The sequence below is a fragment of the Petromyzon marinus genome, unplaced genomic scaffold (genome assembly GCF_048934315.1).
Source record: "Petromyzon marinus isolate PM22_M1 ecotype Great Lakes invasive population unplaced genomic scaffold, UKy_Petmar_22M1.pri1.0 PM_Scaffold_36, whole genome shotgun sequence".
Classification (NCBI taxonomy): domain Eukaryota; kingdom Metazoa; phylum Chordata; class Hyperoartia; order Petromyzontiformes; family Petromyzontidae; genus Petromyzon; species Petromyzon marinus.
The window spans coordinates 304,175-314,599 of record NW_027423346.1 but is presented as its reverse complement, the minus strand read 5'-3'; the positions used below and the strand labels follow the sequence as shown (position 1 = coordinate 314,599).

The 10,425-nt window shown below is 51.4% G+C and overlaps 1 protein-coding gene across 6 annotated transcripts in view; it reads left to right on the top strand.

The window, feature by feature from the left end:
- LOC142923243 (uncharacterized) overlaps positions 1-10,425 on the top strand; it is a 59,750-nt gene that overhangs the window by 31,545 nt on the left and 17,780 nt on the right. The gene's annotated exons all lie outside the window — the stretch shown is intronic.

Below are 10,425 nucleotides of genomic sequence, written 5' to 3'. Positions count from 1 at the left end.
TCAGTCACTCACTCAGTCAGTCAGTCAGTCAGTCACTCAGTCACTCACTCAGTCAGTCAGTCACTCAGTCAGCCACTCAGTCACTCAGTCACTCAGTCACTCAGTCAGTCACTCAGTCACTCAGTCAGTCACTCAGTCAGTCAGTCAGTCACTCACACAGTCACTCACTCAGTCACTCAGTCACTCAGTCAGTCACTCACTCACTCAGTCACTCAGTCAGTCACTCACTCAGTCACTCACTCAGTCACTCAGTCAGTCAGTCACTCAGTCAGTCACTCACTCAGTCACTCAGTCACTCACTCAGTCACTCACTCAGTCAGTCACTCAGTCACTCACTCAGTCACTCACTCAGTCAGTCAGTCACTCAGTCACTCACTCAGTCACTCAGTCAGTCAGTCACTCAGTCAGTCACTCACTCAGTCACTCAGTCACTCACTCAGTCAGTCAGTCACTCAGTCACTCACTCAGTCACTCAGTCAGTCACTCACTCAGTCACTCAGTCAGTCAGTCAGTCACTCAGCCACTGACTCACCACTCAGTCACTCACTCAGTCACTCAGTCACTCAGTCAGTCACTCACTCACTCACTCAGTCACTCAGTCAGTCACTTAGTCAGTCAGTCAGTCACTCAGTCACTCACTCAGTCACTCAGTCAGTCACTCAGTCACTCACCCACTCAGTCAGTCACTCAGTCACTCACACAGTCACTCAGTCACTCACTCAGTCACTCAGTCAGTCAGTCAGTCACTCAGTCACTTAGTCACTCAGTCAGTCACTCAGTCAGTCAGTCAGTCACTTAGTCAGTCAGTCACTCAGTCACTCACTCAGTCACTCACTCATTCACTCAGTCAGTCAGTCACTCAGTCACTCAGTCAGTCACTCAGTCACTCACCCACTCAGTCAGCCACTCAGTCACTCAGTCAGTCACTCAGTCACTCACTCAGTCACTCAGTCACTCACTCAGTCACTCAGTCACTCACTCACTCAGTCAGTCACTCACTCAGTCAGTCACTCACTCAGTCAGTCACTCAGTCACTCACTCAGTCACTCACTCAGCCACTCACCCTCTCACTCACTCACTCAGTCACTCACTCACTCAGTCAGTCACTCACTCAGTCAGTCACTCAGTCAGTCACTCAGTCACTTAGTCACTCAGTCAGTCAGTCACTCAGTCAGTCAGTCACTCAGTCACTCAGTCACTGACTCAGTCACTCAGTCAGTCACTCACTCAGTCAGTCACTCAGTCACTTAGTCACTCAGTCAGTCAGTCACTCAGTCAGTCAGTCACTCAGTCAGTCAGTCAGTCACTCAGTCACTCAGTCAGTCAGTCACTCAGTCACTCAGTCAGTCAGTCAGTCACTCAGTCACTCAGTCAGTCAGTCACTCACTCACTCAGTCACTCAGTCACTCAGTCAGTCAGTCAGTTAGTCACTCAGTCACTCAGTCAGTCAGTCAGTCACTCAGTCAGCCACTCACGCTCTCACTCACTCAGTCACTCAGTCACTCAGTCAGTCACTCACTCACCCTCTCACTCACTCACTCAGTCTCTCACTCACTCACTCACTCTCTCAGTCAGTCACTCAGTCAGTCACTCAGTCAGTCAGTCACTCAGTCAGTCAGTCACTCAGTCAGTCACTCAGTCAGTCACTCACTCAGTCAGTCAGTCACTCAGTCACTCACTCAGTCAGTCACTCAGTCAGTCAGTCAGTCACTCACTCAGTCACTCAGTCAGTCTCTTACTCACTCAGTCACTCAGTCAGTCTCTCACTCAGTCACTCAGTCAGTCACTCAGTCACTCACTGAGTCAGTCAGTCACTCAGTCAGTCACTCAGTCAGTCACTCAGTCACTCAGTCAGTCACTCAGTCACTCACTCAGTCAGTCACTCAGTCACTCAGCCACTGACTCACCACTCAGTCACTCACTCAGTGACTCAGTCACTCACTCAGTCAGTCACTTAGTCAGTCAGTCAGTCACTCAGTCAGTCAGTCACTCAGTCAGTCACTCAGTCAGTCACTCAGTCAGTCAGTCAGTCAGTCACTCAGTCACTCAGTCAGTCACTCACCCACTCACTCACCCACTCACCCTCTCACTCACCCACTCACTCACTCAGTCACTCACTCAGCCACTCACTCAGTCACTCAGTCAGTCACTCAGTCACTGACTCACCACTCAGTCACTCACTCAGTCAGTCAGTCACTCAGTCAGTCACTCAGTCAGTCACTCAGTCAGTCACTCACTCAGTCAGTCAGTCACTCAGTCACTTAGTCACTCACTCAGTCTCTCACTCACTCACTCACCCACTCTCTCACTCAGCCACTCAGTCACTCACTCAGTCTCTCAGTCAGTCAGTCAGTCACTCACTCAGTCACTTAGTCACTCACTCAGTCAGTCACTCAGTCAGTCAGTCACTCAGTCAGTCAGTCACTCAGTCACTCAGTCAGTCACTCAGTCAGTCACTCACTCACTCAGTCAGTCAGTCAGTCACTCAGTCACTTAGTCACTCAGTCAGTCACTCAGTCAATCACTCAGTCACTCACTCAGTCAGTCAATCAGTCACTCAGTCACTCACTCAGTCAGTCAGTCAGTCACTCAGTCACTCACTCAGTCAGTCAGTCAGTCAGTCACTCAGTCACTCAGTCAGTCAGTCACTCACTCAGTCAGTCACTCAGTCACTCAGTCAGTCACTCACTCAGTCACTCAGTCAGTCACTCAGTCAGTCACTCACTCAGTCAATCAGTCACTCAGTCACTCACTCAGTCAGTCACTCAGTCATTCACTCAGTCAGTCAGTCACTCAGTCAGTCACTCAGTCAGTCACTCAGTCAGTCACTCAGTCAGTCAGTCACTCACTCAGTCACTCACTCAGTCACTCAGTCAGTCACTCACTCACTCAGTCAGTCACTCACTCACTCAGTCAGTCACTCACTCAGTCAGTCACTCAGTCAGTCACTCAGTCAGTCAATCACTCAGTCAGTCACTCAGTCAGTCACTCACCCACTCACTCACTCAGTCATTCACTCACTCAGTCACTCACCTACTCACTCACTCGCTCACTCACTCACCCACTCACTCACAAACTCACCCACCCACTCACTCACCCACTCACTCACTCACTCACCCACTCACTCACTCATCAACTCACTCACTCACCCACTCACTCAACCATTCACTCACCCACTCACCCACTCACTCAGTCACTCGCTCACTCACTCACCCACTCACTCACCCACTGACTCACTCACTCACCCACTCACTCACTCACTCACCCACCCACTCACTCACTCAGTCACTCACTCACTCAGTCACTCACCTACTCACTCACTCACTCTCTCACTCTCTCACTCGCTCACTCACTTACTCAACCACTCACTCACTCACTGACTCACTCACTCACTCACTCCACTCACCCACTCACTCATACACTCACTCATACACTCACCCACCCACTCACCCACCCACTCACTCACCCACTTACTCACCCACTCACCAACTCACTCACTCACTCACCCACTGACCCACCCACTCACGCACCCACTCACTCACTCACCCACCCACCCACTCACTCGCTCGCTCGCTCACTCACTCACTCACCCACTCACTCACTCACCCACTCACTCACTCAGTCACTCAGTCACTCACTCACTCACTCACCCACTCACTCATTCACCCACTCACTCATACACTCACCCACCCACTCACCAACTCACTCACTCACTCACCCACTCACTCACCCACTCACTCACTCATCCACTCACCCACTCACTCACCCACTGACTTACTCATTCACCCACTCACCCACTCACTCACTCACTCACCCACTCACTCACCCACTCACTCAACCACCTACTCACCCACTCACTCACTCATCCACTCACCCACTCACTCACCCATTGACTTACTCACTCATCCACTCACCCACCCAATCACCCACTCACCCACTCACCCACTCACTCACTCACCCACTCACCCACCCACTCACTCACTTACCCACCTACTCACCCACTCACCCACTCACTCAGTCACTCACTGAGTGGGTGACCGTGTCTGTGTGAGTCTGTCTGTGTCTGTGTGTGTGTCTGTGTGTGTGTCTGTGTGTATCTGTGTGTATCTGTGTGTATGTGTGTGTCTGTGTGTGTGTGTGTCTGTGTGTGTGTCTGTGTGTGTGTGTGTCTGTGTGTGTGTGTCTGTGTGTGTGTGTGTCTGTGTGTGTCTGTGTCTGTGTGTGTGTCTGTGTGTGTGTCACACTGTGTGTGTGTGTGTGTCTGTGTGTCCGTGTGTCTGTGTCTGTGTGTGTCTGTGTGTGTGTCTGTGTGTGTGTCTGTGTGTGTCTGTGTGTGTAACACTGTGTACGTGTGTGTCTGTGTGTGTAACACTGTGTATGTGTGTGTGTAAGACTGTGTGTGTTTCTGTGTGTGCGTGTAACACTGTGTGTGTATGTGTGTGTGTGTCACTGTGTCTGTCTGTGTTTGTGTGTGTGTCACTTTGTCTGTGTGTGTGTCTGTGTGTAACACTGTGTGTGTGTGTCTGTGTGTGTGTGTGTCTGTGTGTGTGTCACTGTGTCTGTCTGTGTTTGTGTGTGTGTCACTTTGTCTGTGTGTGTGTCTGTGTGTAACACTGTGTGTGTGTGTGTCTGTGTGTGTGTGTCTGTGTGTGTAACACTGTCTGTGTGTGTGTGTTGTCTGTGTGTGTCTGTGTGTGTCTGTGTGTGTGTGTTTCACTGTGTCTGTGTGTGTGTCTGTGTGTGTGTGTGTGTCACTGTGTGTGTGTGTCACTGTGTGTGTGTGTAACACTGTGTGTGTGTGTGTGACACTGTGTGTGTAACACTGTGTGTGTGTATCACTGTGTGTGTAACACTGTGTGTGTGTGTAACACTGTGTGTGTGTAACACTATGTGTGTGTAACACTGTGTGTGTGTGTAACACTGTCTGTGTGTGTGTAACACTGTGTGTGTGTGTAACACTGTGTGTGTGTGTGTAACACTGTCTGTGTGTGTGTAACACTGTGTGTGTGTAACACTATGTGTGTGTAACACTGTGTGTGTGTGTGTGTGTAACACTGTCTGTGTGTGTGTAACACTGTGTGTGTGTGTAACACTGTGTGTGTGTGTGTGTAACACTGTCTGTGTGTGTGTAACACTGTGTGTGTGTAACACTGTGTGTGTGTGTGTGTAACACTGTCTGTGTGTGTGTAACACTGTGTGTGTGTGTGTCTGTGTGTGTCTGTGTGTGTGTAACACTGTCTGTGTGTGTGTTGTCTGTGTGTGTCTGTGTGTGTGTCTGTGTGTGTCACTGTGTGTGTGTGTGTAACACTGTGTGTGTGTGTGTCTGTGTGTGTCTGTGTGTGTGTAACACTGTCTGTGTGTGTGTGTGTTGTCTGTGTGTGTCTGCGTGTGTGTGTAACACTGTGTGTGTCTGTGTGTGTGTCTGTGTGTTTGCTGTTTTGTTTGTTGAGTTTAAATCGTTTTCGTCTTAAAGACATCCGAGACACACCCAAGACTCTGATTGCTCGTGCAGATACTGTGTGTAAGTGTAACACTGTCTGTGTGTGTGTCACTGTGTGTGTGTGTAACTGTGTCACTGTGTGTGTGTCACTGTGTGTGTCACTGTTTGTGTCACTGTGTGTGTCACTGTTTGTGTCACTGTGTGTGTGTGTCACTGTGTGTGTGTGTGTGTCACTGTGTGTGTGTGTCACTGTGTGTGTCACTGTTTGTGTCACTGTGTGTGTCACTGTATATGTATGTGTGTGTGTCACTGTGTGTGTGTGTAACTGTGTCACTGTGTGTGTGTGTCACTGTGTGTCACTGTTTGTGTCACTGTGTGTGTGTGTGTGTCACTGTGTATGTATGTGTGTGTGTCACTGTGTGTGTAACACTGTGTGTGTATGTCTGTGTGTGTGTCACTGTGTGTGTGTCACTGTGTGTGTGTCACTGTGTGTCTGTGTGTGTGTGTGTCACTGTGTGTGTGTCTGTGAGTGTGTGTCTGTGTGTGTGTGTCACTGTGTGTGTGTCACTGTGTGTGTGTGTCTCTATGTGTGTCACTGTGTGTGTGTGTCACTGTGTGTGTGTCACTGTGTGTGTCACTGTGTATGTGTCACTGTGTGTGTGTGTCACTGTGTGTGTGTCACTGTGTGTGTGTGTGTCTGTGTGTGTGGCACTGTGTGTGTCTGTGAGTGTGTGTGTCTGTGTGTGTGTGTCACTGTGTGTGTGTCACTGTGTGTGTGTGTCACTGTGTGTGTGTTTCACTGTGTGTGTGTCACTGTGTGTGTGTCACTGTGTGTGTGTGTCACTGTGTGTGTGTCACTGTGTGTGTGTGTCACTGTGTGTGTGTGTCACTGTGTGTGTGTCACTGTATGTGTGTGTCACTGTGTGTGTGTCACTGTGTGTGTGTGACTATTTGTGTGTCACTGTGTGTGTTTGAGTGTGTGTGTGTCACTGTGTGTGTTTGAGTGTGTGTGTGTGTCACTGTGTGTGTGTCACTGTGTGTGTGTGTGAGTGTGTGTGTGTCACTGTGTGTGTGTGTAACACTGTGTGTGTGTGAGTGTGTGTGTGTGTCACTGTGTGTGTGTAACTGTGTGTGTGTATGTGTGTGTGTCTGTGTGTCTCTGTGTGTGTGTCACTGTGTGTGTGTGTCTGTGTGTGAATGTCTGTGTGTGTCTGTGTCTGTGTAACAGCACTTGCCCTTACAGCCCTGCTAGAGGCTACCTGGGGTAGCTTTGTCTATGTCTGTGTGACAGCACTTGCCCCTACAGCCCTGCTAGAGGCTACCTGGGGGAGCTTTGTCTGTGTCTGTGTGTAACAGCACTTGCCCCTACAGCCCTGCTGGAGGCTACCTGGGGTAGCTTTGTCTGTGTCTGTGTGACAGCACTTGCCCCTACAGCCCTGCTAGAGGCTACCTGGGGGAGCTTTGTCTGTGTCTGTAACAGTACTTGCCCCTACAGCCTTGCTAGAGGCTACCTGGGGGAGCTTTGTCTGTGTCTGTGTAACAGCACTTGCCCCTACAGCACTGCTAGAGGCTACCTGGGGGAGCTTTGTCTGTGTCTGTAACAGCACTTGCCCCTACAGCCTTGCTAGAGGCTACCTGGGGGAGCTTTGTCTGTGTCTGTGTAACAGCACTTGCCCCTACAGCACTGCTAGAGGCTACCTGGGGGAGCTTTGTCTGTGTCTGTGTAACAGCACTTGCCCCTACAGCCCTGCCAGAGGCTACCTGGGGTAGCTTTGTATGTGTCTGTGTAACAGCACTTGCCCCTACAGCCCTGCTAGAGGCTACCTGGGGTAGCTTTGTCTGTGTCTGTGTAACAGCACTTGCCCCTACACCCCTGCTAGAGGCTACCTGGGGGAGCTTTGTCTGTGTCTGTGTAACAGCACTTGCCCCTACAGCCCTGCTAGAGGCTACCTGGGGGAGCTTTGTCTGTGTCTATATGTGACAGCACTTGCCCCTACAGCCCTGCTAGAGGCTACCTGGTGGAGCTTTGTCTGTGTCTGTGTAACTGCACTTGCCCCTACAGCCCTGCTAGAGGCTACCTGGGGTAGCTTTGTCTCTGTGTCTGTGTAACAGCACTTGCCCCTACAGCCCTGCTAGAGGCTACCTGGGGGTAGCTTTGTCTGTGTCTGTGTAACAGCACTTGCCCCTACAGCCCTACTAGAGGCTACCTGGGGGAGCTTTGTCTGTGTCTGTCTGACTGCACTTGCCCCTATAGCCCTGCTAGAGGCTACCTGGGGGAGCTTTGTCTGTGTCTGTGTAACAGCACTTGCCCCTACAGCCCCGCTAGAGGCTACCTGGGGGAGCTTTGTCTGTGTCTGTGTGTGACAGCACTTGCCCCTACAGCCCTGCTAGAGGCTACCTGGGGGAGCTTTGTCTGTGTCTGTGTGACAGCACTTGCCCCTACAGCCCTGCTAGAGGCTACCTGGGGGAGCTTTGTCTGTGTCTGTGTGTAACAGCACTTGCCCCTACAGCCCTGCTGGAGGCTACCTGGGGTAGCTTTGTCTGTGTCTGTGTGACAGCACTTGCCCCTACAGCCCTGCTAGAGGCTACCTGGGGGAGCTTTGTCTGTGTCTGTGTAACAGCACTTGCCCCTACAGCCTTGCTAGAGGCTACCTGGGGGAGCTTTGTCTGTGTCTGTGTAACAGCACTTGCCCCTACAGCACTGCTAGAGGCTACCTGGGGGAGCTTTGTCTGTGTCTGTGTAACAGCACTTGCCCCTACAGCCCTGCCAGAGGCTACCTGGGGTAGCTTTGTATGTGTCTGTGTAACAGCACTTGCCCCTACAGCCCTGCTAGAGGCTACCTGGGGTAGCTTTGTCTGTGTCTGTGTAACAGCACTTGCCCCTACACCCCTGCTAGAGGCTACCTGGGGGAGCTTTGTCTGTGTCTGTGTAACAGCACTTGCCCCTACAGCCCTGCTAGAGGCTACCTGGGGGAGCTTTGTCTGTGTCTGTATGTGACAGCACTTGCCCCTACAGCCCTGCTAGAGGCTACCTGGTGGAGCTTTGTCTGTGTCTGTGTGACAGCACTTGCCCCTACAGCCCTGCTAGAGGCTACCTGGTGGAGCTTTGTCTGTGTCTGTGTAACTGCACTTGCCCCTACAGCCCTGCTAGAGGCTACCTGGGGTAGCTTTGTCTCTGTGTCTGTGTAACAGCACTTGCCCCTACAGCCCTGCTAGAGGCTACCTGGGGGTAGCTTTGTCTGTGTCTGTGTAACAGCACTTGCCCCTACAGCCCTACTAGAGGCTACCTGGGGGAGCTTTGTCTGTGTCTGTATGTGACAGCACTTGCCCCTACAGCCCTGCTAGAGGCTACCTGGGGGAGCTTTGTCTGTGTCTGTGTGTAACAGCACTTGCCCCTACAGCCCTGCTAGAGGCTACCTGGGGGAGCTTTGTCTGTGTCTGTGTGTAACAGCACTTGCCCCTACAGCCCTGCTAGAGGCTACCTGGGGGAGCTTTGTCTGTCTGTGTGTAACAGCACTTGCCCCTACAGCCCTGCTAGAGGCTACCTGGGGGTAGCTTTGTCTCTGTGTCTGTGTAACAGCACTTGCCCCTACAGCCCTGCTAGAGGCTACCTGGGGGAGCTTTGTCTGTGTCTGTGTAACAGCACTTGCCCCTACAGCCCTGCTAGAGGCTACCTGGGGGAGCTTTGTCTGTGTCTGTGTGTGACAGCACTTGCCCCTACAGCCCTGCTAGAGGCTACCTGGGGGAGCTTTGTCTGTGTCTGTATGTGACAGCACTTGCCCCTACAGCCCTGCTAGAGGCTACCTGGGGGAGCTTTGTCTGTGTCTGTGTGTAACAGCACTTGCCCCTACAGCCCTGCTAGAGGCTACCTGGGGGAGCTTTGTCTGTGTCTGTGTGTAACAGCACTTGCCCCTACAGCCCTGCTAGAGGCTACCTGGGGGAGCTTTGTCTGTGTCTGTGTGTGACAGCACTTGCCCCTACAGCCCTGCTAGAGGCTACCTGGGGTAGCTTTGGCTGTGTCTGTGTAACAGCACTTGCCCCTACAGCCCTGCTAGAGGCTACCTGGGGGTAGCTTTGTCTGTGTCTGTGTAACAGCACTTGCCCCTACAGCCCTGCTAGAGGCTACCTGGGGGAGCTTTGTCTTTAGCTCTGCGTTCTGTTTTTCCTGTTTAGACTTCCTGCTTGCTTGGGTCCTCATGGACGGAGGGAGAGAGTTGAGGGAGAGAGTTGAGGGAGAGATAAGGGAGAGTTAAGGGAGAGATAAGGGAGAGTTAAGGGAGAGATAAGGGAGAGATAAGGGAGAGTCAAGGGAGAGTCAAGGGAGAGTCAAGGGAGAGTCAAGGGAGAGTCAAGGGAGAGTCAAGGGAGAGTCAAGGGAGAGATAAGGGAGAGATAAGGGAGAGATAAGGGAGAGAGATGAGGGAGAGATGAGGGAGAGATGAGGGAGAGATAAGGGAGAGATAAGGGAGAGTTAGGAGAGAGATAAGGGAGAGAGATAAGGGAGAGATAAGGGAGAGATAAGGGAGAGAGATGAGGGAGAGAGATAAGGGAGAGATTAAGGAGAGATAAGGGAGAGAGTTAAGGGAGAGAGATGAGGGAGAGATAAGGGAGAGATAAGGGAGAGATAAGGGAGAGAGATGAGGGAGAGATGAGGGAGAGATGAGGGAGAGATAAGGGAGAGATAAGGGAGAGATAAGGGAGAGAGATGAGGGAGAGATGAGGGAGAGATGAGGGAGAGATAAGGGAGAGATAAGGGAGAGATAAGAGAGAGATAAGAGAGAGAGTTGAGGGAGAGTTAAGGGAGAGTTGAGGGAGAGTTAAGGGAGAGATAAGGGAGAGATAAGGGAGAGATAAGGGAGAGATAAGGGAGAGAGATGAGGGAGAGATAAGGGAGAGATAAGAGAGAGATAAGGGAGAGAGATAAGGGAGAGATAAGGGAGAGATAAGGGAGAGTTAAGAGAGAGATAAGAGAGAGATAAGGGAGA